The sequence below is a fragment of the Dendrobates tinctorius genome, unplaced genomic scaffold, assembly GCF_039654945.1.
Source record: "Dendrobates tinctorius isolate UK_male_01 unplaced genomic scaffold, ASM3965494v1 ptg000012l, whole genome shotgun sequence".
In the NCBI taxonomy this organism is placed as follows: domain Eukaryota; kingdom Metazoa; phylum Chordata; class Amphibia; order Anura; family Dendrobatidae; genus Dendrobates; species Dendrobates tinctorius.
This window is the reverse complement of record NW_027361680.1, coordinates 3592280-3618489: the sequence shown is the minus strand read 5'-3', so window position 1 is coordinate 3618489 and position 26210 is coordinate 3592280. Positions and strand designations below refer to the sequence as shown.

Sequence of the window (26210 nt, the reverse complement as noted above, 5' to 3'; positions counted from 1 at the left end):
ACCCCTCCTCAAGGGGGAGGTACTGTTGTGAGTTCATTTTCCCCTTCACTACTGAGGCCCGAGGAACTCCCTCTTCTGGTGAAGAAAGGTAGTGAGCCTGATTGTCAAACACCTGGGGCTGATGATGATGACTGGCTGAGTGGAGTTAATGACTGGATATAAGGCTGCCGACGTCCTTCTGGCCTGCGGGTGATTTCTCTGTGGACTTCTAGGAAACCAGTCTGATTCCTGCTCATCTAAAGCTAAGATTTCTGCTTTGCCTTTTTGCATTAGTGTTTTGTTTTCCTTGCTTTTCTGGATTCTGCCATTCCCTGCTGGGGTGAGCTGAATCTCCTTTTGCCTGTTGCTCTGTCTTCAGAATATTCCTGAGTACTGACATAGCTTTTTTGAAGCCTAGCGTCTTCAGGGCCTTTTTTACTGTCAGTTGGTTGGTTCTTATTTTCATAGGGTTTTTCACGGATTGCAGACAGCAGCCTTCCTGTCCTTTCCTATCTAAGCTAGCGTGGGCCCCATCTTTGCTCAGTCTATCTTTCTGTCTGTGTTTTGTTCTTTCTTCTTGCTTCACCGTCATTATATGTGGGGGGCTGCCTTTTGCTTTGGGGTCTGCTCTGGGGCAGTTTAGATTTCCCTTTCTGTCTTTAGGCTATGTAGTCCTCTGGCTGTGATCGAGGGGCCTAGGGCATCGTAGGAGCCCCCACGGCTACTGCTAGTTGTGTTGATAGGTTCAGGGGTCTGCAATCCGATAGCTGCCAACTTCTCTGGTTTTCTGGACTTAGCTAGCATTCCTATTTTTGCCTCCTACGGTGACTCAATCATAACAGACTCCTCATGATGTCCTATACGCAGATGGATATTCTCTACGACCTTGGTCAAGCTCCCCTGGCTCAGTGGAACAGAGTTTATGGCCTGGACGCTTATAGGCTGGGCTAGCGTCCTACACCTCAGACCATGAGTCTGGACAAAGCGAGTATCCACCAGACTGACTCCTGCTCCGCTGTCCACAAACACCGGTATCACCTCCGGTACCCCACCAGCCAAGACCTCTGCTGACATGGTACATTGGGAGGGAAAAATGGTGGAAATGTATACTCCCTGGTCGCCTCCCTCCAAGCAACCAGGGGAATGCGGCTTCTCAGATGGCTCAGAAAATTTGGCGTGCAATGGGCAAGCCTTCAGGACATGACCAGTCTGGCCACAGTACAAACATGCCGACACCACTCCCCGAACCGTAGGCAGCTCCGAATACAACCTAGCTACTCCTACTTGCATGGGTTCTTCAGGAGACTTGGCATGAACTGGGCAGGCGCTCATAAAATGGCCAGGCTTCCCACAGGAAAAGCATACCCCTCCACCACGACGAACTGCAGACACCCCCTTTTTTTGTATCAACAACACCGGGCTGTCTAGGTTCCTCAGTCTGCACTGGTAGGTCCTCCTCCCTAGCGAGGACATCAGGGGCACTTTTTGTATATGTCTTTCCCTAAGGCGTCTATCCACCCGGATAGCAAGGGACATGGCGGCCTCCAGGGCCTGGGGGGCGGCGAACTGCACCAGAGTATCCTGCAACTTTGGAGACAAACCCTGCACAAATTGACTCCTAAGTGCAGGGTCATTCCACTGAGTGTTAGTGGCCCATCTCCTAAACTCTGAGCAGTACTTCTCAGCGACCCGGGCTCCATGTTTACACCTACGGATTCGAGATTCCGCCAGGGCAACACCATCAGGATCCCCATACACAAGCGCCAAAGCCGCAAAGAACTCGTTCACGGACTCTAAAGATGGAGAATCGTCCGGTAGGGAGAAGGCCCAGGATTGGGGATCCCCTTTAAAAAGGGACATAATGATTCCCACCCATTGCTCTTCACTCCCTGATCAACGAGGGCGCAGCCTGAAATACAATTTACATGCTTGTTGAAACACCAAGAATTGATCTCTCCCTCCGGAAAATATGTCAGGGAGGGATAACTTGGGTTCTGGCTGAGCCTGTTCCTGGACCAAGCCCCCAGAGTCCACCAACTGCCGCAGCTGCTGCACCAACCCTCCGCGCAGCCCCCTAATCTCATTAGTAAGGGTCTGCCACAATTGGGCAAAGGGCTGAACTGGGTCCATGGCTCAGCAGAAAAAAAGTTGTGGTTGGTGATAATGTCACGGTTACCCGTCCTGTGTGATGCAGCCAGCAGGCCGGTAACTAAAACAACAGGATGCGGCACGTGATACTGTCCTGTGTGACACGGCTCGCAGGCCGGTAACTAAAACAACAAGACAAGGAATAGGGAAACAGTTACAATGGTGGGCCCCGCGATAGGGAAAGGGGACATGGAGACCCCCTGCACTCCCCTGAATCAGTGTCCCTAACGCTCCTAGCATTCCCTATGCCGGTTCCGCACTGGGTGCCGATCATGAACCTGTCGCCCTAGCACACTCTACACCTATCCCTTGCTAGGGAGCTGGGTGGCGCAGGCACTGACCCCACTGCTGTACTAATACACACTAAGGAAAAACACAAACAGGGAAACACAACTTAGCTTTACTCTGTTGCACTTGCTCCTGGCAACAGAGTCCACCACCAGCATGCAGCTGTCCTCTTGCATCACTGCCACCAAGCCCTATCAGAGCTGCTCTCCAGCTCCTTCCTCCACCAAGGATGGTTGAAATGAAAACTATCACAAACACTGATTGCAACACCTGTGACTCTTTTATAGCAGAGCCAGCAATCACACCTGCATTATAATGTGCACTTAATTAAAGAAGCAAGAGTGCAATGACGCTCACCACCACCGGGGGAAAACTTAGAACAAACGACACAACAGTGCAATAATCCTAATGGCCACCGGGGGCAAAAACCAAACCTTAAGCACAGCTTAGGAAGAAAAAGGTTATCTGTGCTTTATATCAGTCCTGATCAAGCATGGATCATGACACCACCTTGTCATACACCATCCAATTTCAACCTGTTACATTGAGGTATAATCTCTACTGGGCCTGAGACAATAGTTCAGCGTCCTCAAATCTCTAGTGAGATTCAAATTCTCACCAATACTATATACACCCTCCACCTTGTCATACACCATCCAATTTCAGCCTGTTACATTGAGGTGTAATCTGTACTGGGCCTGAGACAATAGTTCAGCGTCCTCAAATCTCTAGTGAGATTCAAATTCTCACCAACTCTATATACACCCTCCACCTTGTCATACACCATCCAATTTCAGCCTGTTACATTGAGGTGTAATCTCTACTGGGCCTGAGACAATAGTTCAGTGTCCTCAAATCTATAGTGAGATTCAAATTCTCACCAATACTATATACACCTTCTACCTTGTTTTACAGTACCATATAGCTGGTGGTATTTTGGGTACATTTTAAAAAAAAATGAGGAAGTATGGTGGAAGAGTACGCATAAAAGTGGGCGGAGGTTGCCAGCTGGTCCTGATGGTGGTGGTGTTGGTGGTGCATCTGTTGGTAGTGGCAAAAGCACAATAGCACCTAAGGCAGGAGGTGTTGAGCCTGCATCATCGTCTGGCTCCACAAGGCCTCGAAGGCTCCCTTTTCTGGGAGTAGGTAAACCGCTTTTAAAGCCGGAGCTTCAGGAACAAGTTTTGGCTTACATTGGTGACAGCCTCCAGCTCTCTCACCTCCTCTTCTGAAGTTTTAAAAAATAAAAGCACTGAGTCGTCAGTGGAGGCTCCTGGTCAGGAACACCACCTTTCCTTGTGTCCTTCGCCCCTACCAAAGTGAAGGATGCGGCAGGCCACACTACAGATTACTCCATGGAGCTCTTTTCACATACCATGCCTGGGTTATCAAGTCAAATCGTGAATTCCCCAGTCCAAGATGAATCTGACATGGCGTGTGGGTGGCCAGCCAGGGCAGTGAGGTTAATCGGTACCGGGCCGGTGTCTCAGAGGGATGTGTCACGTTGGTGGTGAAGAACCATTCCATGGCCCTGGGCGTCCATGCAAAGGGGTGAATAAGGTTTATAGGTGAATGATACGTGACGCCACCTATGGTTTCTGATCAGATTGACCCACGCTGCAGTGTCGCTTCTCTAGGACAGATGTTGTGGTGCAGCTAAGATGTAGAAGCCCTGCACAGGTAGGGCCGTAGTTGCAGGGCAGATGAAAGAGTTGGTAGATGGTGTGCAGTGCAGGATGTAGCAGAGCCTTTTGCCAGGCGCAGGAGAAAGATGACAGACACAGTCGTGCAGTTCCTTTACCTGTACTTGGTAAGTGCCGTCCAGGACCCAGAGTACAGATGGAGAAGGAGTTGGTCAGCCTGGAAGCAAATTTGGAATTCTCTCTGCAGATAGGTAGTGTGGCCTTCGTTCTAGCGCTTATCTGAGGTACTCACAGTACTGAGTTCACTGAAGTTCCCCCTGTTGACTCTCTTTTGGAATTTTCTCGTATGGCAGGCAGCCATAGCCTTTTCCTTCTGGCTCACACACGTCGCTGCTGGGGCCTCCGAGCCTTAGTTGGGAACAGAGCATTTACAGCTGCTACTTCCTCCGGTTTCTGCTGCAGGACCATCAGTGTCCCTACAAACTCGGAGACCGGAATCCGGACCATGCGCTCCAGCTAGGAGTGAGCCTTAACTCTGCTCATCCTCCAGCTCCCCTTCTCACATCCACACACTTCCCCTTCCCTTCACAGACTGCCCTAACTTATCTCCTCTCGACCACAGAGAGCAGCTCCTCAGCAGTCAGGTTCAGATGTCTCTCTGCTGGCCTGGAGTGGGAACTGTGTTGTGTGTTGGTTTAACTGCTAGAGAGATCCTTCATTGCTCCCAAGCATGACATCACACTCCCTAGGAGGAAGGTAATGCCACAGTGGCGACCATACTCCTGGGGGCACCACAAGTGCACTGATGTCCAGCCACTGCTAGATGATTCTGCTGGTACATTGACCCAGACCACTACATTCCCCTCGCACTCTACACTGCCAGAATCTGACCCTGATGAAACTCAGTTTCCCCTTCCCGCATACTATACCACCTTACACGGTGACAAAGAGGAAGGTGCATATGAAAGTGCAGGTTCCTTGAGCAGGTGGGGGGGCATATTCATGGGTGACGGCACTGGCACAGGGCCCCTCATAGTACGCAAAAGTGTCTCTGCCGATAGGAGGCCCACTCACCGTCAGACACACCGCCGTACTATGAGGGGCCCTGTGCCATTGCCGTCGCCAACGAGTGGGCCCCCCTGCTTGCTCAGGATCACAGCACTTGCAAAGTTGAAATACTTACCTCTCCCTGCTCCACCGCCGTGACATCTTCCGCGTTTCCTGACAGTGACATTCTGGTCAGAGTGCGCGATGACATCACGTCTGTACGCCCTCTGCCTAAACAGCTCAAGTGCAGTGAGATGGAAGTTTGGGACGACGAGGAGTTCAGACTAGTACAGGGATTCCCTAGCGAGGAGACTTATTTAATTGTTTTCAATGTTGGGACAGCTTTTTTTGGGGAGCACTATACTCTGGATAATGATATATGAGGCCCACCATACACTGGAGCATTCCAAAGGTGGACATCAGACACTGGAGCAGCATTTACAGGGCCCATTATACACTGGAGCATTAGAAATGGGGCCCATTATATATGGAGCATTATTTGGGCCCATAAGACAGTGGAGCTTCATCCATGGGGACCAACATATACTGTAGCATTATGTGGAGCTCATCATATACTGTATGGAACATTATATGGGACCAATGATTCTGTATGGAGAAATATATAGGCCTCATTACTCTGTATAGCGCACTATGCGGTGGCCATAATACTGTATGGAGTAATATACTGTCCGTTTTGGGAGCTATTGGAGAATTTAAAATGGATATCAGTCATGAGATGTAAGAAGTGAAGTATTTTTCATTGTATTATACCGCTATTTCTCTTCCATATCAGAGGATCATGAATTGTGGCATGTGTTAAAGGAGCCCAGTGACACTCTTTGGCCCAGGGCCCATGAAAATCTGGAGCCAGCCCTACCCCTCCCACAACTTAAGCCAAACAACCCCCAGTTTTCAATGCCTAAGGCTAAGTTCACATGTATTGGAACTCTCGTGGAAATTACCGCGAGAATTCCGGAATTCCATTCCGCAGGAAAATCGCATTTTAAATTCCCGCGATTTTTTCCGCGGAAAAACTAGCGTTTTGGAAGCGTAATTAGCTTGCAAAATGCTAGCGTTTTCCAAGCGATCTGTAGCATCGCTTGGAGAACTGATTGACAGGTTGGTCACACTCGTCAAACATAGAGTTTGACAAGTGTGACCAACTTTTTACTACTGAGGCCGCCTATGCAGCATCAGTAGTAAAAGATAAAATGTAAAAAAAAATAAAAAATGGTGTTATTCTTACCTTCCGACGTCCCGCGCAGCCGTTCCCAGTAATCCTTTGCGAAAATGCCCGCGATGACGTACGTTCTTGCTGGATCGCGACGTCTCACGGTGATTCGCGATAACGTCGGGCGAATGACCGCGAGACTTCGTGATCCCGCGAGAACGGATGCCATCGCGGGCATTCTCGCAAAGCATTACTGGGAACGAGAGCGTGGAGAGAGGCGGTAAGGCTGCGTGGGACGTCGGAAGGTAAGAATAACAATATTTTTTATTTTAAATTCTATTTTTTACAGGGATATGGTACCCAAAGCCCGGAGGACAGTCTCCTCTCCTCCGGACCGTGGGTACCATCCGCAAATGTTCTGCTTACTTTCCGCATGGTGTGCACAGCCACATGTGGAAAGTAAGCGGAACAATGCATTCCTATGGGTGCGGGATCGCCGAGATTCCGTAAAATTAAGGAGCATGCTGCGGTTTTTACCGCGAAGTGATTCCGCCGCGGTAAAAGCCGCAGCATTAGCACAGTTTTGCGGAATCCCATAGGAATGCATGGAATGCTTATTTGTCGCGTTTTCGCGGCAAAATCGCGCAGTTAAAACCACCGCGGAAACGCGAAAAAAATGCAACGTATGAACTCAGCCTAACTATTATTATAAAGTAAATTAAGGTTGACAAGCTTAAGTAATAAGAATTGATATTTTTGGCATTAAAATGGGCACTGTAGGTGTGTTTCCTGTCCTCCACTCACTGCCGACCTTGGCTCCCCATTGACTTGCATTAGGTTTCGTGTTTCAGTCGGCCTTCGACTTTTCACGATAATCGGCAGATTGCTTTTGACCTGACTTTTGAGAAAGTTGGGTTTCATGAAACCCAACTAGACCCGCAAAAAAAGGCAAAGTCGCTCATCTCTACTTATTTGGCATCTCTGTGAATTAACTGAGATTGTTCTGCGCACCTGAGTGAAGTTTAACCCTGTGCGCATTTCCGCCATATTGCTCCTGCCACCACTTAGCAACGGTTATATCACCTACTGCACGGTGGACCCAGAGCGCTGAACGCACTTTATTATTATTTTTATTTAGTGCGTTCCGCCATCCCTAACAGGTCTTTCCTGATGTAGAAGTCTTTTGTACTTTGAAACGCATAGAATAAACCAGTATCCATTTGACAATCTGGGATATACGTCTCATCATTGATCAGCATGTGTGGAAATCATCCACAAATCTCTCCTTTCTTTGCCCCTTTCAGCAGGGGCAGGCTGATTAAACAAAAAACTGAATTGACCAACAAGCGCAAATGTGAACATTAGCAAAAAACAAATTTAACTTGAGAAGACTGGAAGAGAGCTGAAGTCCAGGACCTGAGAAGCAGACTGAATCACGAGCACTCAGATAGGGCGTCGGCTGTCTTATATCCAGTCCGATACTCCAGAGATCCAATCCTTATCTTCCTCATCAGGTGGCAGATCACTACCACTTAAACCAACCGCACTACCTCCTGTCACCACCAGAGGGAGAATGGAAGGGGAACTCTCAACTGGTGGAGCAGAAAATGAGTTCATGACAGTTTCCCTTCCCTTTGTCTTGTTGTTTTAGTTACCGGCCTGCGAGCCGTGTCACACAGGACAGTATCACGTGCCGCGTCCTGTTGTTCTAGTTACAGGCCTGCTGGTCACGTCACACAGGACAGGTCCACGTGACATTCTGCTTGTGAAACCTGGCCTTGGAATGACCTAATAACTCTCTCAGCTCTATATGTGCTGGTGCATGCTTCCAAGCTCACATCACCGTAGCTAATAACCTGTTATGAGCTCATTTTCTGCTCCACCAGTTGAGAGTTCCCCTTCTGTTCTCCCTCTGGTGGTGACGGGAGGTGGTGAGGTTGGTTTGAGTGGTAGTGATCTGCCACCTGGTGAGGAAGATAGTGATTGGATTTCTGGAGTATCAGACTGGATATAAGACAGCCGACGCCCTATCCTGTTGCTGGTGATTCAGTCTGTTTCTCAGGTCTAGGACTCAGCTCTGTTCCAGTCTTCTAAAGATAAGTTTGTTTTTTGCTAATGTTCACACTTGCTCTTGTTGGTCTTTTCAGTTTCTTGTGTGGTCAGCCAGCCCGGCTGGGCTGTGCTGAATTTCCACTCTTATTTGCCAAATTGCCTTTTTTTTGGTCCCTTTTAGATTGGCCTCTTTTTGCTCTGTCTCAGAATATTTCAGAGTGCTGATATAGTGGGAGAAGTCTAGTGACTTCAGGGTTAATTTTGCTATCAGTTGTGTTGGACATTTTGTAGGGTTTTTTGGCAGACTGCAGACAGTGTCTTTCCTTTCCTTTCTAGTTAGTCTGGCCCCATCGTTTGCTAAGCCTATTTTCCTGCCATTGTTTGTGTTTTCATCTTTTTTCACGGTCAATACATGTGGGGGGGCTGTCTCTCCTTTGGGGTCTGCTCTGGGGCAAAAGGGTTAGTTTTCCCCTTTTCCTGCTTTAGGCTTATTTAGTTTCTCCGGTTGTGACGAGGCGTCTAGGACCACCGTAGGAACGCTCCATGACTGCTGCTAGTTGCGTGTTAGGATCAGGGCTCTGCAGTCTGCATAGTTACCAACCTCTTTGGTTTTCTGAGACTTAGCTAGCGTTGTTTTTTTATTTTCCTCCTCGGCTACCCATTCATAACAATAACCACAATGACACATATCTCCCCTCAAGGACCAATCCGGTGCCCATCTTACGTACCCCCCTGCCAAAAGCCAGGGGCTTGGCACCTTCTGCCAAACAACGGACTCTTAACAGACTATCAGCATTGCCATGTGTTGTGAGTTCATTTTCTCATTCACCTTTGATGTCCATTGAACTCCCTCTGCTGGTGAAAGAAGGTGGTGAAACTGATTTGGATGGGAGAAACCTGTCTCCTGAACAGGTGGAATGCGATTGGACGTCCGGAATCTCTGAGTGGATATAAGGCAGCCGACGCCCTGTAGGGTTGCTGGTGATTTCTCTGCTCTGAGCTCTGGCCTCCAGTTCAGTTCCTGTTTTCTGAAGCTAAGTTTTCCTCTGTTATTGTTCCATGAGATTTTGTCTGATTTGCTTAGTTTAGTGTTCTGCCAGCCCTGGCTGCAGCTCTGCTGAATTTCCATTTTTGTCCCTGATCGGTTAAATCTCTTTTCCTCTGTCTTCAGAATATATCGGAGTGCTGATATAGGGATTTTGAAGTCTAGTGACTCAGGGCCATTTTTCCTATCAGACGTGTTGGGACATTTTTGGTAGGATTTTTGCGTATTGCAGCCAGCATCTTTTCTGTCCTTTCCTATCTAGTTAGTTGGGCCCCATCGTTTGCTCTGCCTGTCTTTCTGTCTGTGTTTGTGTTTTCATCTGTTTTCACCGACAATACATGTTGGGGGCTGTCTATTGCTTTGGGGCCTGCTCTGGGGCAGTTTAGATTTCCCCTTTCTTTCTTTCTTTAGGCTTATTTAGTTCTCCGGCTGTGAAGAGGCATCTAGGACCACTGTAGGAACGCTCCATGGCTACTGTTAGTTGTTGTGAATAGGATCAGGGGTCTGCAATCCGCTAGCTACCAGTCTCTCCGGTTTTCTGGACTTAGCTTGCATTTTTGTTTTATCCTCCTCCGGTGACTCATTCATAACAGAATCACCAGCCATACCGCAGATTCTAGGGTACTCAATAGCAGGAAAGAATTGTTAAAAAAAATAAAAAGTGTCAGAATTTTTTTTCTTTATGTATATTTTTTTCCTCTTTCTCTCTGGGGCCGTAGGAGGAATTTTTTCTTAATGGAGATTAAGCAATTGTCTGATCGTGTGGAGCAGCTCGCTGCTGAAATGCGGGGAATTTCCGCCTATCTTGCTCATTCACATGCTGCTGAACCAAAGATCCCTACTCCTGATGTGTTTTTTGGGGATCGGTCTAAATTTTTGAATTTTAAGAATAATTGTAAATTATTTCTTGCCTTGAAGCCTAGCTCATTGGGGGGCCCTGCGCAGCAGGTTAAAATTGTCATCTCTTTGCTGCGCGGTGATCCCCAGGATTGGGCGTTTTCTTTGACACCTGATGATCCTATTCTAACTAATGTGGACGCATTTTTTTCAAGCCTTGGGGCTGTTGTATGATGAACCTAATGCTATTGATCAAGCTGAAAAAGCCCTGTTGGCATTGAGCCAGGGTCAGGATTCTACAGAGTTGTACTGTCAAAAATTCCAAAAGTGGGCGGTCCTTACTACCTGGAATGATGGTGCCTTGGCAGCTCTCTTTCGGAAGGGTTTGTCAGAAACCGTAAAAGATACTATGGTGGGATTTCCTGTTCCCTCTGGTCTTGACGATTCTATGTCATTAGTCATTCAGGTTGATCGGCGTTTACGTGAACATAAAATTACACGAGAAATGTTGCCACCTGTTGAACAAATGTCTGAACCTATGCAATGTGATACAGTTTTGTCTAGGGCGCAAAGTCAGAAGTTCAGAAGGCATAATAAGCTGTGTTTTTTCTGTGGAGGTGCCTCTCATAATATTTCTGTCTGCCCTAAACGAGAGAAACGTTTTGCACACACATTTGCTGTGGGTGGTGTACATCCTAAGTTTCTTCTGGCAATTACTCTGATCTGCTCCCTTTCCACATTTTCCGCTAAGGCTTTTGTGGATTCAAGAGCGGCTCTGAACCTGATGGACTTGGATTTTGCTAAACTCTGTGGGTTCCCTAAGACACCTCTGTGGACGCCTATCCCTTTGAGGGGTATTGATGCTACTCCTTTGGCGAGGAATAAACCTCAGTTTTGGACCCAGGTGGTATTGCTGGTCGCCCCACACCATCAAGAAAATTGCAGATTTTTGGTGTTGCATAATTTGCATGATACAATTGTTCTGGGGTTTCCCTGGTTGCAAATCCATAATCCAGTTTTGGATTGGAAATCTGTGTCTGTGGTGAGTTGGGGTTGTCAGTGTGCTCTTAGTGACACTCCTGTTTTCTCCACCTCTCCCCAGTCACATGATGTTCCTGACTATTTGGCTGATTTTTATGATATATTTAATGAGAATAAGTCTGCGTCTTTGCCTCCTCATACGAGTTATGACTGTGCAATTGAGTGTAAATTTCCCAAGGGTCGACTTTTCAATTTATCTGTACCCGAGCATGAGGCTATGCGATCTTATATTAAGGAGTCGTTGGAGAAGGGTCATATTAGACCATCCTCTTCACCCTTGGGTGCTGTTTTTTTTTTTCGTGGCCAAGAAAGATGGTTCATTAAGGCCTTGTATTGACTATCGTTCCCTCAACAAAATTACTGTTAAATATCAGTATCCGTTACCCCTGATTTCTGATCTATTCTCCAGAGTTAAAGGTGCTTGCTGGTTTATCAAGCTTGACCTCAGGGGGGCGTATAATCTTATTCGCATTAAGCATGGAGATGAATGGAAGACGGCGTTTAATACTCCGGAGGGACATTTTGAGTACTTGGTGATGCCTTTTGGGCTCACTATTGCCCCTTCTGTCTTCCAGTGCTTCATGAATGATATTTTCCGGGACTTTGTGGATAAATTTTTGATCATCTATCTGGATGATATTTTGATCTTTTCCAGGTATTGGGACTCTCATGTGGAACATGTTCGGACTGTGTTCTGGATTTTGAGGGAGAATTCCCTGTATATTAAGGGGTCGAAATGCCTATTTGGTGTACAGAGGATTTCATTTTTGGGATTCATTTTGTCTCCATCAACTATTGAAATGGAACCGGCCAAGGTACAGGCCATTTATGATTGGGCTCAGCCCACTTCTTTGAAGGCCCTCCAGAAGTTTTTGGGTTTTGCTAATTTTTATCATAAAATTACAGCTAATTTTTTTGGTATTGCCAAACCATTGACTGATTTGACTAAGAAGGGTGCTGATGTGCTGAATTGGTCTCCAGAGGCTGTTTCTTCCTTTCAGGAGCTGAAGCGGAGGTTCACTTCTGCTCCGGTTTTGCGGCAACCTCATGTCTCACTCCCGTTTCAGGTAGAGGTGGACGCTTCTGACATTGGTGCAGGAGCTGTTTTGTCCCAAAAAGATCCGGTAACATCTAAAATGAATCCCTGTGCTTTCTTTTCCATAAAGTTCTCCCCATCTGAATGCAACTATGATGTGGGGAATCGGGAACTGTTAGCCATGAAATGGGCATTTGAGGAGTGGAGACATTGGTTGGAGGGAGCTAGACATCAAGTCGTGGTCCTCACTGACCACAAGAATTTGATTTACCTTGAGTCGGCCAAATGCTTGAATCCTAGACAGGCTAGGTGGGCCGTGGTTTTTCACACGTTTTGATTTTGTGGTCTCTTTTCTTAGGGGACTAATAATGTCAAGGCAGATGCCCTCTCTAGGAGTTTCTTTGCTGATTCTCCTATTATGACCAAGCCTGCTACCATCTTAGGTGAGGGGGTAGTTCTTTCTGCCATCTCGCCCAATTTGAGACGTGCTCTGGAAGAGTTTCAGGAGGACAAACCTGAGCGTTGTCCCATTGGAAAATTGTATGTTCCTGACCAGTGAAGGAAGAGAGTAATGTCTGAAGTTCATTGCTCTGCATTGGCTGGTCATCCAGGTATTTTTGGTACTAGAGATTTGGTGAGTCGGTCTTTTTGGTGGCCCGCCTTATCTCGTGATGTCAGGAATATTGTGCAGTCCTGTGGGACTTGCTCCCGGTCTAAACCTTGTTCTCGCTCTAGTGGGTTGTTGATGCCTTTGCCGGTGCCCAGGAGGCCATGGACCCATATTTCAATGGAATTTATTTCTGATCTGCCTGTCTCTCAGAGAATGACTGTTATCTGGGTGATTTGTGATAGATTCTCTAAGATGGTCCATCTTGTACCACTCCCTAAGTTGCCATCTTCCTCAGAGTTGGTGCCCTTGTTTTTGCAACAGGTGGTTCACTTGCATGGGATTCCTGAGAACATTGTATCTGACAGAGGAGTTCAGTTTGTCTCTAGATTTTGGAGGACTTTTTGTTCCAAGTTGGGAATTCAGTTGTCCTTCTCCTCTGCGTTTAACCCTCAGACCAATGGGCAGATGGAGAGAACAAACCAGACATTGGAATCTTATTTGAGATGTTATATCTCTGGTGATCAGGATGATTGGGTCTCATTTTTGCCCTTGGCCGAATTTGCTTTAAATAATAGAGCTAGTTCTGCCACTTTGATGTCACCTTTTTTTTGTAACTTTGGGTTTCATCCTCGATTTTCTTCAGGTCAGGTGGAGTCTTCTGCCTGCCCAGGTGTTGACACTGTGGTGGAGAGAATGCACCAGATTTGGGACCAAGTGGTGGATAAATTGTCTCTCTCCCAGGAAAAGGCCCAGCAGTTTTACAACCGGCATAGGACCCTTGGTCCCCGGTTTAAGGTGGATGATATGGTTTGGTTGTCATCAAAGAATATCCTATGAAGGTGGCTTCTCCAAAGTTTAAACCTAGATTTATTGGACCTTACAAGATTTTGGAGATTCTTAATCCGGTCTCTTTTCAATTGGCCCTTCCTGTTACATTTAAGATCCATAACGTGCTTCATAAGTCTCTGTTGAAGAGGTTTGTTGAGCCAGTAGTTCCTGTGGTGGCACCTCCTGACCCTGTATTGGTTAAAGGTAATGTGGAATATGAGGTTGAGAAGATACTGGATTCTCGTCTGGCTAGACGGAGACTCCAGTATTTGGTTAAGTGGAAGGGTTATGGCCAGGAGGATAATTCTTGGGTCTCTGCATCTGATATTCATGCCGAAAGATTGGTTCGTGCTTTTCATCGGGCCCATCCTGATCGGCCTGGTGGCGTGAATGAGGGTTCAGTGAACCCTCCTCAAGGGGGAGGTACTGTTGTGAGCTCATTTTCTCGTTCACCTTTGATGTCCGATGAACTCCCTCTGCTGGTGAAAGGAGGTGTGAAACTGATTTGGATGGGAGAAACCTGTCATCTGAACAGGTGGATTGCGATTGGACATCCGGAATCTCTGAGTGGATATAAGGCAGCCGACGCGCTGGTGATTTCTCTGCTCTGAGCTCTGGCCTCCAGTTCAGTTCCTGTCTTCTAAAGCTAAGTTTTGCTCTGTTATTGTTCCATGAGATTTTGTCTGATTTGCTTAGTTTTGTGTTCTGCCAGCCCCGGCTGGGGCCCTGCTGAATTTCCAGTTTTGTCCCTGATCAGTTAAATCTCTTTTGCTCTGTCTTCAGAATATATCCGAGTGCTGATATAGGGATTTTGAAGTCTAGTGACTTCAGGGCCGTTTTTCCTATCAGTCGTGTTGGGACATTTTTGGTAGGGTTTTTGCGGATTGCAGCCAGCATCTTTTCTGTCCTTTCCTACCTAGTTAGTTGGGCCCCATCGTTTGCTCTGCCTGCCTTTCTGTCTGTGTTTGTGTTTTCATCTGTTTTCACCGACAATACATGTTGTGGGCTGTCTATTGCTTTGGGGTCTGCTCTGGGGCAGTTTAGATTTCCCCTTTCCTTCTTTAGTCTTATTTAGTTCTCCGGCTGTGAAGAGGCATCTAGGACCACCGTAGGAACGCTCCACGGCTACTGTTAGTTGTTGTGAATAGGATCAGGGGTCTGCAATCTGCTAGCTACCAACCTCTCCGGTTTTCTTTACTTAGCTTGCATTTTTGTTTTTTCCTCCTCCGGTGACTCATTCATAACAGCCATGCAGCTTCCCTGGCCTATGCGGCACATGGAAGTTAAAATCCTGAAGTGCTAGGAACTACCTGGTCACTAGGGCATTGTTCCCCTTCTTCTCCCTCATTCACTTCAGTATGGCATGGTCTGACAATAGTCTGAACTTCCTGCCTAAGACCAGGGTCACACTTGCGAGAAACTCACACGAGTCTCATGTCTCAATATCGACACTGCCGCTGGCACTCGGACTGGAGCACTCAGCTGAATAGAAATATATGCAGCCGCAGACTCTGGTCCCCGGTGCTGGTGGCAGTGCCAGGTATTGAGACGCGAGACTCGTGTGAGCTTCTCGCAAGTGTGACCCCGGCCTAAGAGGCAGCACCTTAGAGTGTCCAGCACCTACTTGATGGCCAAACATTCCTTCTCCACTATGAAGCAATTCTTCTCGCAGGATTACAACTTCCAACTCCGATACATTATAAGGTGCTCTTCCCCGTTCACCTCTTGTGATAATGTAATGGGGGTCCGGGTGCCAGCTGTGACGGGGGGCTTTAACTCTTCAGCACCCGAGCGCCTCAATACTACAACTTTGGAGTGTGTCTTGGTGTTGATGTGGCATGTGTGCAATTCTTCACCCACCTGCGGGACCGGAGCCTGATCAGGATACAGTGTCCCATGGGGATCTGAGCACAAGCAAATGTCCTCAGAATCCTTGTTCTTTTTCTTTAAGGTTTTATTTGAAACAGGTTCTAGCAGCACAGTTACAGTCCTTCCATTCCAGTAAAACGTACACATGACATCTTCTGTTCAGTCCCTGGTCTGGCCCTGCCACTTCTTGTCCTGCACGTTCTCTGAGCCCAAGACCTGCAGAATCCTCCTGTCAGCAGTCACTGGACACTCCACATCTACATTGCCAATGTAGACAAAAGAACCAGACTGCCGTTCGCAGCGTCAACTGGACCTTAGGTCCCTGACAGTTCCAGATGGTGTCCCCAGTCTCCAACCTGAGACCCTCTTCCTGGCCTCTTGCAGAGAGTGTTCACCAGAAGCCAAACTTCAAACTTTCTTCAGACCACTGTACCACGTCTTGCCTGTTCTCACACTCCACTGCGACTGTAACTCCAGCCTGCACTGCTGTTTGCTGCTCACACACACTCTGACTAACTTTTCTAGAACAATTCTGTCTCCTCTAGGTAACTCCTCCCACCAACAATCCCATTGGTACAGCTACTTAACTGTTTCTATTCTGGCTAAAACCAGCTAACTATTGCTATCCTATCTAGCATCTAATCTCCCTAACTCTACAGTACCCCCTAGTGTCCTAACTACATATCTAGGCTGTCCCTACCTTACTTTAGCATTACAATAACACATTATATATATGCAGCAATTTAAGGGGAAGGCACAAAGCACATTCAGCACCCCCTTTACAATAAGACAGCATCCAGTTTAACACCTGACATGTCTGTTTGGACCGCAAACTCTTTGGATAAATCCGGTGCCACCAGCATCAGCTAATTACACAGGGCTAGCTTCAGTTCCTGGAAGACCGTCTCAGCTTTTGGAGACCACTTAGCCATAGCCGACTTTTTCCCTTTAAGGAGGTCCATTAGAGAAGCAGCTACCATAGCGAAGTTTGGGATAAACCGGAGGTAATATCCCACAATGCCCAGTAATGCTCTGACCTGCTTCTTTGAGAGGGGTTGTGGCCAACCCTGGATCGACTCAACTTTATTTATCTGGGGCTTTATTTTACCCCTGTCTGCAACATAGGCCAAGTATTTAGTTTCCTCCAATCCCAAGGCACATTTCTTTGGGTTTATGGAAAACCCTACCTTCCTAGGAGCATCAATTATTGCCTGGACCTTGTTCAGATGGCTTCCCCAATCCTGGCTGAAGATTACAGTATCATCCAGGTAAGCCACTGCGCACCTCTTGTGGGGAGCTAGGATCCGGTCCATGGCTTTCTGGAATGTTGCTAGAGCACCTTGTAACCCAAACCGCATCCTAGTGTACTGGATGCATCCATCTGGCGTTGAAAAGGCGGTCTTCTCCTTAGCGTCTCAGGACATGAGAATTGCCAATATCCTTTTGTGAAGTCAAAGGTAGTAATATACCAATCCGGCTCTAGCCTCTCAATTAGCTCATCGACATGGGGCACTGGATATGCATCGAACTTAGAGACCTCATTAAGTTTCCAATAGTCATTACAAAACCACCATTCTCCATCTGGTTTTGGTACAAAGACTATTTGACTGGACCAGCCACTCTTGGACTCTTCAATGACACCAAAGCTCAGCATCCGCTTTATCTCTTTCGAGATCACCTCTCAACGGGCTTCGGGATTCCGATATGGCTTCTAGTTGACCCGGACATGAGGCTCAGTCAGAACCTGGCAGCTCAGATACAACCTGGCAGCTCCAAGAACAGATCTCTGTTCCGCTTTAGCAACTCTCAGCACTGTTGATTTTGGGTACGTGATAGCATCTCTGCCACCTTAACTTCTTCCACATTAGCTTCAGGCTTGGCCACCAAACACAGAGTTTCCACGGGCTACCTATCTTGCCATGGCTTAATCAGGTTGATGTGGTATATTATCCCTTGTTGGTGGACTTTATTGTTAACACCTTCAACCTTTTCAACTATTTCATAGGGGCCCTGCCATTGGCCAGGAATTTGCTCTCCACTGTAGGTACCAGCACCAGTACTCGATTCCCAGGGTTGAAGTGTCTCACCCTCACTGACCTTTTGTACTCCCTCGACTCCGCCTCTTGTGTTTTGAGTAGATGTTCTCTCATGATGGGCATCACCTTGGCAATTCTCTCTTGCATGTGGGCCACATGCTCAATTACACTCTGATATTGTGTAGACTCCTCCTCCCATGTCACTTTTGCTACGTCAAGGAGCCCACTGGGGTGTCGGCCTTACAAAAGTTCAAAAGGGAGAACCCAGTAGAAGCCTGAGTGACTTCTCTGATGGAGAATAGAAGGTACGGTAGTAGATAGTCCCAGCCATCCTTCTCTATGGCCTTCTTTAACATGGCCTTCAAGGTTTTATTGAACCTTTCTACCAAGCCATCCATATGTGGATGGTAGACTGAGGTCTGGAGTTGTGTGATTTTCAGGGTTTTGCACAACTCTTTCATCACCTTTGACATTAACGGGATCCCTTGGTCCGTCAGGATCTCTTTAAGCAACCCAGTTCTAAAGAAGATATGGACCATATCTTGGGTGATACAAGTAGATAGTCCAATACCACCAAGATATACTGATGCTTTCTGGCGGACTTGACCAGGGGTCCCACTAGATTCATGTCTATGTGATCACATGGCACCTCAATAATGGGTAGTGACACTAAGGGGCTAAGAAAGTGGGCCACAGGGGAAATCAGCTTGGGACAAGACCTACAGAAATTCACAATATCCCGGTGACAACTGGGCCAGTAGAACCTCTGGAAGATCCGTTCCTGGTTTTTTTCTACACCCTGGTGACCACCTAACACATGTGTATGGGCCATGTCTAACACTCTGCATCTGTATGGCCCTGGTATCAGTAGCTGCTCAATTAACTCTTTTCTCAGCTTGGTGACCCAATATATCCACTCCCCATTCATGGCAAAATATGGGTATCGGATGTCAGCCCCCGACTCTTGAGCATCACTATTAAGTATTGTCACATTATCAAATGCCCTTTTAGAGTTAAATCCCTGAGTTGGGCTGTTCCAAACTTTCTCCCGGACACCTCCAGCGCAGGGATGTTGGCCTCTGGGAATACTGCCTCATCCTCATTGCCAACAAGCATACAAAGCAGAAACCTGTCAGTTGAGGCCTACAACGAGGTTTCTTTAGGAGCAACTTGGGTGTTGCCCTCTCTTTCCCCCACAAGTATCAAAATAATGCACTACGCCCACCTCATGGGACTCTGTGCCACAGTTTATTTTTATGACCATTTGGGCCACAGGGTAGTCCTTAGCTTTGCCATGGATACAGGGGAAGACCACCATTTTTTCAAGAGTCAGCCGATGGGGAATTGTGGCCCTCTACCCTCTGGTTACCAAACTCCTTGAGTCTAAGAGACCAGTCATTTGTACTCTGTTCACTGAGTACAAATGACTGATTCAGGTTGCAACCATTTTTGGACCAGGTGTAGGAAGTCAAGCATTTGGGAGTGGGGAGTTTTGTCACTGCAATAGGCCCACAAGTGCACCCATTGCTCCCTGACAGACAGAGTCACTCGAAGGCGTGCCAAGATCTCAGCTTTTAACTTGGCATAATCTTTAGCATCCTGCAAGGCCAGGTCATAATCAGCCTTCTGTGGTTCACCTTTTAAATATGTCGTCAGAGCCTCCTCCGGCAATTTCTCCTGCTCTGCCACCCTCTCTAAAACCGTCAGGAACGCCTCAACATCATCCCCCGGTCATCTTCTGCAATGCTCTTCTTACTGTCTTCCTCACGTGAGAGTCATCACCTGGATTTGGGGTTGGGGCTGTTGCCCTGCACGGATTGCCTCAGCTAGGAGTTCCATCTGCTGCCTTTGATGTTGCTGCTGCTGCCACATCTGTTGTTGTTGGAGTTTAGCCTGCACCAGTTGCTTTATTAATTCCTCCATGTTGTCGACTTTCACTCCTGCAGTTGCTTCCACTAAGGACATGTGGTATCTGTGCAGCAATTGTAGAGGTTTGTACTCACTCAGTTGCAGTTGAGTTAGGCACAAAAAGCGGTATTGCTGCAATGTGCAGGCAAGTTTATTTAAACTGCATAAATTGCTTAGGATAGCAAAACAAAAGAACAACTTTTTCCAGCACAAAGTGAAAACATAAATTTAAAAGTCCATACAACATATAGCGTCCGGTGGTTTAGGATAGTGTTGGGTTCTTTAGCCCTTAGCACAGACCAACACACAGGAGATCCACACATCTCCAGCTCTAGATACTGAATGAAACACTCAGCCTTCATTTTATCTGTCAAACCACGTCCCTGGGGTTGGGATATGTCAGCAGTCATTCCCACCCATCTCTTATAATTGCTCGTAAAACCGGCCATGGAATGGTCTAATATCTCTCTCAGCACTATATGTGCTGGAGAATGCTTCCGAGCTAATAACCGCGATGACATATATCTCCCCTCAAGGACCTGTTTGGTGGCCATCTTACACAGGGTAGTCTGTGCTTTTCTACATTTCTAAAAAACACAGGATATACCAATGTAAAAATGATCACATGTAAGTATGTAGGGTACTACATAGTTCCTGTACCTCTGAAAACCTTTTTTTGTGTTTTTTTTATCAAACATACTCACTAAACCAAATCACCGATGTACACAACAATGTGTATGATATCCACAATCAATGATGGTTTCGGGAGCCATGTCATTTGCTGGTGTAGGTCCACTTTGTTTTATCAAGACCAAAGTCAGCACAGCCGTCTACCAGGAAATTTTAGAGCACTTCATGCTTCCCTCTGCCTACAAGCTTTTTGGAGATGGAAATTTCATTTTCCAGCAGGACTTGGTACCTGTCCACACTGCAAAAAGTACCAATACCTGAGTTATAAACAACAGTATCACTGTGCTTGATTTGCCAACAAACTTGTCTGACCGTAACCCCAAAGAGAATCTATGGGGTATTGTCAAGAGGAAGATGAGAGACACCAGACTCAACATTGCCGACGAGCTGAAGGCTGCTATCAAAGCAACCTGGGCTTCCATAACACCTCAGCAATGCCACAGGCTTATTGCCTCCATGCCACGCCGAATTGATGTAGTAATTGTTGCCAAAGAAGCCCCAACCAAGTATTGAGTGCATTTACTGAGCATACATTTCAGTAGGCCAACATTTTGGATTTTAAAATCATTTTTTCAAGCTAGTGTTATAAAGTATTCTAATTTACTGAGATAATGACTTTTGGGTTTTCATTGGCTGTAATCATTAACATTAACAGAATTAAACACTTAAAATACATCACTCTGTTTGTAATGACTAATATATGAGTTTCACTTTTTATGTAGAACAACTGAAATAAATCAACTTTTTGATGATATTCCAATTTTGCGAGATGCACCTGAATTACACTATGTGTACAGACATCAGATGTTATATACAGGATAGTATGTGACTGATATGTATTAAACTATGTATACAGACATCAGATGTTATATACAGGATAGTATGTGACTGGTATGTATTATACTATGTGTCCAGACATCAGATGTTATAAGCAGGATATTATATGATGGTATATATTATTCTAGGTGTGCAGATATCAGATGTTATATACAGGTTAGTATGTGACTGATATATATTATACTATGTGCACGGACATCAGATGTTATTTTCAGTGTATTAAGTGATGGTATTATACTATGACTGTAGAACATCTGATATTATACCTGCTGCATATTATCCGGTATTTAACATCTGCATGGTTGCAGAAAATATGACTGACCAGGACCAGTGAATCAGGGGGTTCGCTGAAACCCTCATCTGCAGCTGAACATGCGTCCCTGGTCGCACATTCAGCTGAATACTTAGCAGCACAGAGAGAAACCAGCTCCCTGCACTTCAACAGCAATTGTGGCCACCGGGCTATCAGAGCCTGGCAGCTGATGTAGGTGAGCTGGTCACACTGTGGTGCATGATGCATGACGTCACTACTGTGTACTGCTGGCCCCCTGCATCGGCTATGGAGAAGGACACTAGTTGCTGCGGGAGCAAAGACTGGTAAGAGGTATTGTTCATTTTTTGTGTTTAACCCCTTAATCCCATATGACGTACTATCCTGCCCTTGTGTCCTGGGACTTAATTCCCAGGGCCGGGATAGTACGTCATAGCGATCAGTGGCGCCGACGTGGTGAGCGCCGCTGATCGCGGCCGGGTGTCAGCTGATTATCACAGCTGACACCCCGCACAATGTGTCAGGGGCAGTCACGGACCGCCCCGACACGTTAACCCCTTGCACACCGCGATCAAACACGATCGCGGTGTACCGGGGGTTAAAGGGAAGCATCGGCAGGGAGGGGGCTCCCTCCGTGTTTCCCTGAGCCCCCCACGGCAGCGCAATGTGCAGCGCTGCTGTGGGGGGCTCCATCATCTGTCACAGTGATCTGTGATGTGACAGATCAGCGATCTGTCACAGGACAGTGATCTCCCACCTGGGACAATGTAATAAAGTTAAAAAAAAAAAAAAAGTGTTAAAATAATTTAAAAAAAAATCGCCAATTAAATTAGAAGAAAAAAAAATATTCCCCCAATAAATTCATTTTTTTGGAAATAAAAAAAAACAAACAATAAAAGTACACATATTTGGTATCGCTGCGTCCGTAACAACCTGTCCTATAAAACTGTCCCATTAGTTAACCCCTTTAGCGAACCCCTTAAAAAATAAAAATAAAAAGCGAAGCAAAAAATAATGATTTATTATCATACCACCGCACAAAAAGTGCAATAACGCGCGATCAAAAAGACGCATATAAATATGCATGGTACGCTGAAAAAGTCATCTTGTCCCACAAAAAACGAGCTGCCATACAGCATCATCAGCGAAAAAATAAAAAAGTTATAGCTCGCAGAATAAAGCGATGCAAAAATAATTATTTTTTATATAAAATAGTTTTCATTGCATAAAACCGTCAAAACATAAAAAAAAGACCTAAATGAGGTATCGCTGTAACCGTACTGACCCGAAGAATAAAGTCGCTTTATCAATTTTATCGCACGCGGAATGGTGTAAACGCACCCCCCAAAATAAATTCATGAAACGCTGGTTTTTGTTCATTCTGCGTCCCAAAAATCGGAATAAAAAGCGATCAAAAAATGTCACATGCCCAAAAATGGTACCAATAAAAATGAAAACTCATCCCGCAAAAAATAAGACCTCACAAGACTCGGTGGGTGAAAATACGGAAAAATTATAGCTCTCAATATGTGGTGATGCAAAAACTATTTTTACAATAAAAAGTGTCTTTTAGCGTGTGACAGCTGCCAAACATAAAAACCCGCTATAAATAGTTAATCAAACCCCTCGTTATCACCCCCTTAGTTAGGGAAAAATAATAAAATTAAAAGAAAATGTATTTATTTCCATTTTCCCATTAGGGTTAGGGTTTGGGCTAGGGCTAGGGTTAGGGCCAGGGCTAGGGTTAGGGCTAGGGCTAGGGTTAGGGCTAGGGTTAGGGCTCGGGCTAGGGTTAGGGCTAGGGTTAGGGTTAGGGCTAGGGTTAGGGCTGAGATTAGGGTTAGGGGTATGTTGGGGTTAGGATTGGAGTTAGAATTGGGGGGTTTCCACTGTTTGGGCACATCAGGTGCTCTCCAAATGCAACATGGCGTCTGATCTCAATTCCAGCCAATTCCGAGTAGAAAAAGTCAAATGGTGGTCCTTCCCTTCCAAGCTCTGGCATGTGCCCAAACAGTGTTTTACCCCCACATATAGGGTATCAGCCTACTCAGGACAAATTGCAAAACAACTTTTGGGGTCCAATTTCTCCTGTTACCCTTAGAAAAATAAAAAATTGGGGGCAAAAATATAATTTTTGTGGAAAAAAATGATTTTTTTATTTTTACGCCCGGGCGTTATAAACTTCTGTGAGGCACTTGGGGGTTCAAAGTGCTCACCACACATCTAGATAAGTTCCGTGGGGGGTCTAGTTTCCAAAATGGGGTCACTTGTGGGGAGTTTCAATAGTTTAGGTACATCAGGGGCTCTCCAAACGCACATGACACCCGCAGACCATTCCATCAAAGTCTGCATTCCAAAACGTCACTACTTCCCTTCCGAGCCCCGACGTGTGCCCATACAGTAGTTTTCTCCCACATATGGGGTGTCAGCGTACTCAGGACAAATTGGACAACAACTTTTGGGGTCCAATTTCTTCTGATACCCTTGGGAAAATAAAAAAAAGGAACTAAAAGATCATGTTAGTGTAAAAAATATGATTTATTATTTTCAAGTCCGGGCGTTATAAACTTCTGTGAAGCACTGGAGGGTTCAAAGTGCTCACCACACAACTAGATAAGTTCCTTAGGTGGTCTAGTTTCCAAAATAAGGTCACCTGTGGGGGGTTTCCACTGTTTAGGTACATCAGAGGCTCTCCAAAAGCAACATGACACCCACAGACCATTCCATCAAAGTCTGCATTCCAAAACGTCACTACTTCCCTTCCGAGCCCCGACGTGTGCCCATACAGTAGTTTTGTCCCACATATGGGGTGTCAGCGTACACAGGACAAATTGGACAACAACTTTTGGGGTCCAATTTCTCCTGGTACCCTTGGGAAAATAAAAAAATTGGTGACTAAAAGTTCATGTTTGTGGAAAAAATACGATTTTTTTTATTTTCACGCCCGGTTGTTATAAACTTCTGTGAAGCACTGGAGGGGTCAAAGTGCACACCACACATCTAGATAAATTCCTTGGGGGTCTAGTTTCCAAAATGGTGTCATTTGTGGGGGGTTTCCACTGTTTTGGTACATCAGGGGCTCTCCAAACGCGACATGGTGTCTGATCTCAATTCCAGCCAAAAACGTCAAATGGCGCTGCTTCCCTTCCGAGCTCTGCCATGCGCCCAAATAGTGGTCTACCCCCACATATGGGGTATCAGCGTACTCAGGACAAATTGCACAATAACTTTTAGGGTCCTGTTACCCTTGGAAAAATAAGAATTGAGGGTGAAAAGATAATTTTCGTGGAAAAAATATGATTTTTTAATTGTATGGCTGTATGTTATCAACTTCTGTGAAGCCCTTGGGGGTTCAAAGTTCTCACCACACATCTAGATAAGTTCCTTGGGGGGTCTAGTTTCCAAAATGGTGTCATTTGTGGGGGGTTTCCACTGTTTTGGTACATCAGTGGTTTTCGAATCGCGACATGGTGTCCGATCTCAATTCCAGCCAAAAACGTCAAATTGCGCTGCTTCCCTTCCGAGCTCTGCCATGCGTCCAAATAGTGGTTTACCCCCACATGTGGGGTATCAGGGTACTCAGGACAAATTGAACAATAACTTTTAGGGTCCTGTTACACTTGGGAAAATAAAAATTTGGGGTGAAAAGATCATTTTTGTGGAAAAAATATGATTTTTTAATTGTACCGCTGTACATTATAAACTTCTGTGAAGCCCTTGTGGATTCAAAGTTCTCACCACATATCTAGATAAGTTCCTTGGGGGGTCTAGTTTCCAAAATGGGGTCACTTGTGGGGGGTTTCCACTGTTAAGGTACATGAGGGGCTCTCCAAACGTGACATGGCGTCCTGTTGAGAGCTCATTTTCGGGTTTGCCTCTGGCTTCTGGTGAGGGTTATGGAGCTGGCTGTGCTGACAGAGGAGTAGTGAGTTCTCTATCTGGACTCCCTCTGTTGGTGAAGGGAGGTAATGAAGCTGATCTAAATGGCAGAGACCAGCCACCTGAGGAAGAGGACTGCGATTGGACATCAGGAGTTTCTGATTGGATTTACGGCAGCCGACTCCCTAGTTTCTTGCTGGTGATTTTTCCTGACTGTGGCTTCTGGTTTCCAGTTTGGTTCCTGCCTTCCTAAAGCTAAGTTTTCTCTGCTATTGTTCATATGAGTTTTTGTCTGGTTTACTTAGTTTTTGTGTTCAGCCAGCCCTGGCTGGGACTGGGCTGAATCCCCATTTTGTCTCTGATCAGTTGATCTCTTTTGCTCTGTCTTCAGAATATACCTGAGTGCTGATATAGTGATTTGAAGTCTAGCGACTTCAGGGCCTTTTTCTATCAGACATGTTGGACATTTTTTTTGGCAGGGTTTTTTGCGTGATTGCAGACAGCAGCTTTTCTTTCCTGTCCTTTCTAGTTAGTGAGGGCCCCATCGTTTGCTCAGCCTATCTTTCTATCTGTGTCTGTGTTTTCATCTTGTTTCACCGACAATACATGTTGGGGGCTGTCTATTGCTTTGGGGTCTGCTCTGGGGCAGTTTAGATTTTCCCTTCTTTCTTTAGGCTTATTTAGTTCTCCGGCCGTGACGAGGCGTCTAGGACCACCGTAGGCACACTCCACGGCTACTGCTAGTTGTTGTGGATAGGATCAGGGGTCTGTAATCTGCTAGTTACCAACCTCTCCGGTTTTCTGGGCTTAGCTTGCTTTTTGTTTTTTTCCTCCTCGGTGACTCATTCATAACAGAATCACCAGCCATACCGCAGATTCTCGGGTACTCAAAAGCAGGAGAGAATTGTAAAAAAAAAAAAACCTGCGCAGCAGGTTAAAATTGTCATCTCCTTGCTGCGCGGCGATCCCCAGGATTGGGCGTTTTCTTTGACACC

General features: G+C 46.2%; 1 protein-coding gene across 1 annotated transcript in view; it reads right to left on the bottom strand.

Annotated features, from left to right (window-relative positions):
• The window catches only part of LOC141066014 (P-selectin-like), a 927434-nt gene that overhangs the window by 595386 nt on the left and 305838 nt on the right, over positions 1 to 26210 (bottom strand). The gene's annotated exons all lie outside the window — the stretch shown is intronic.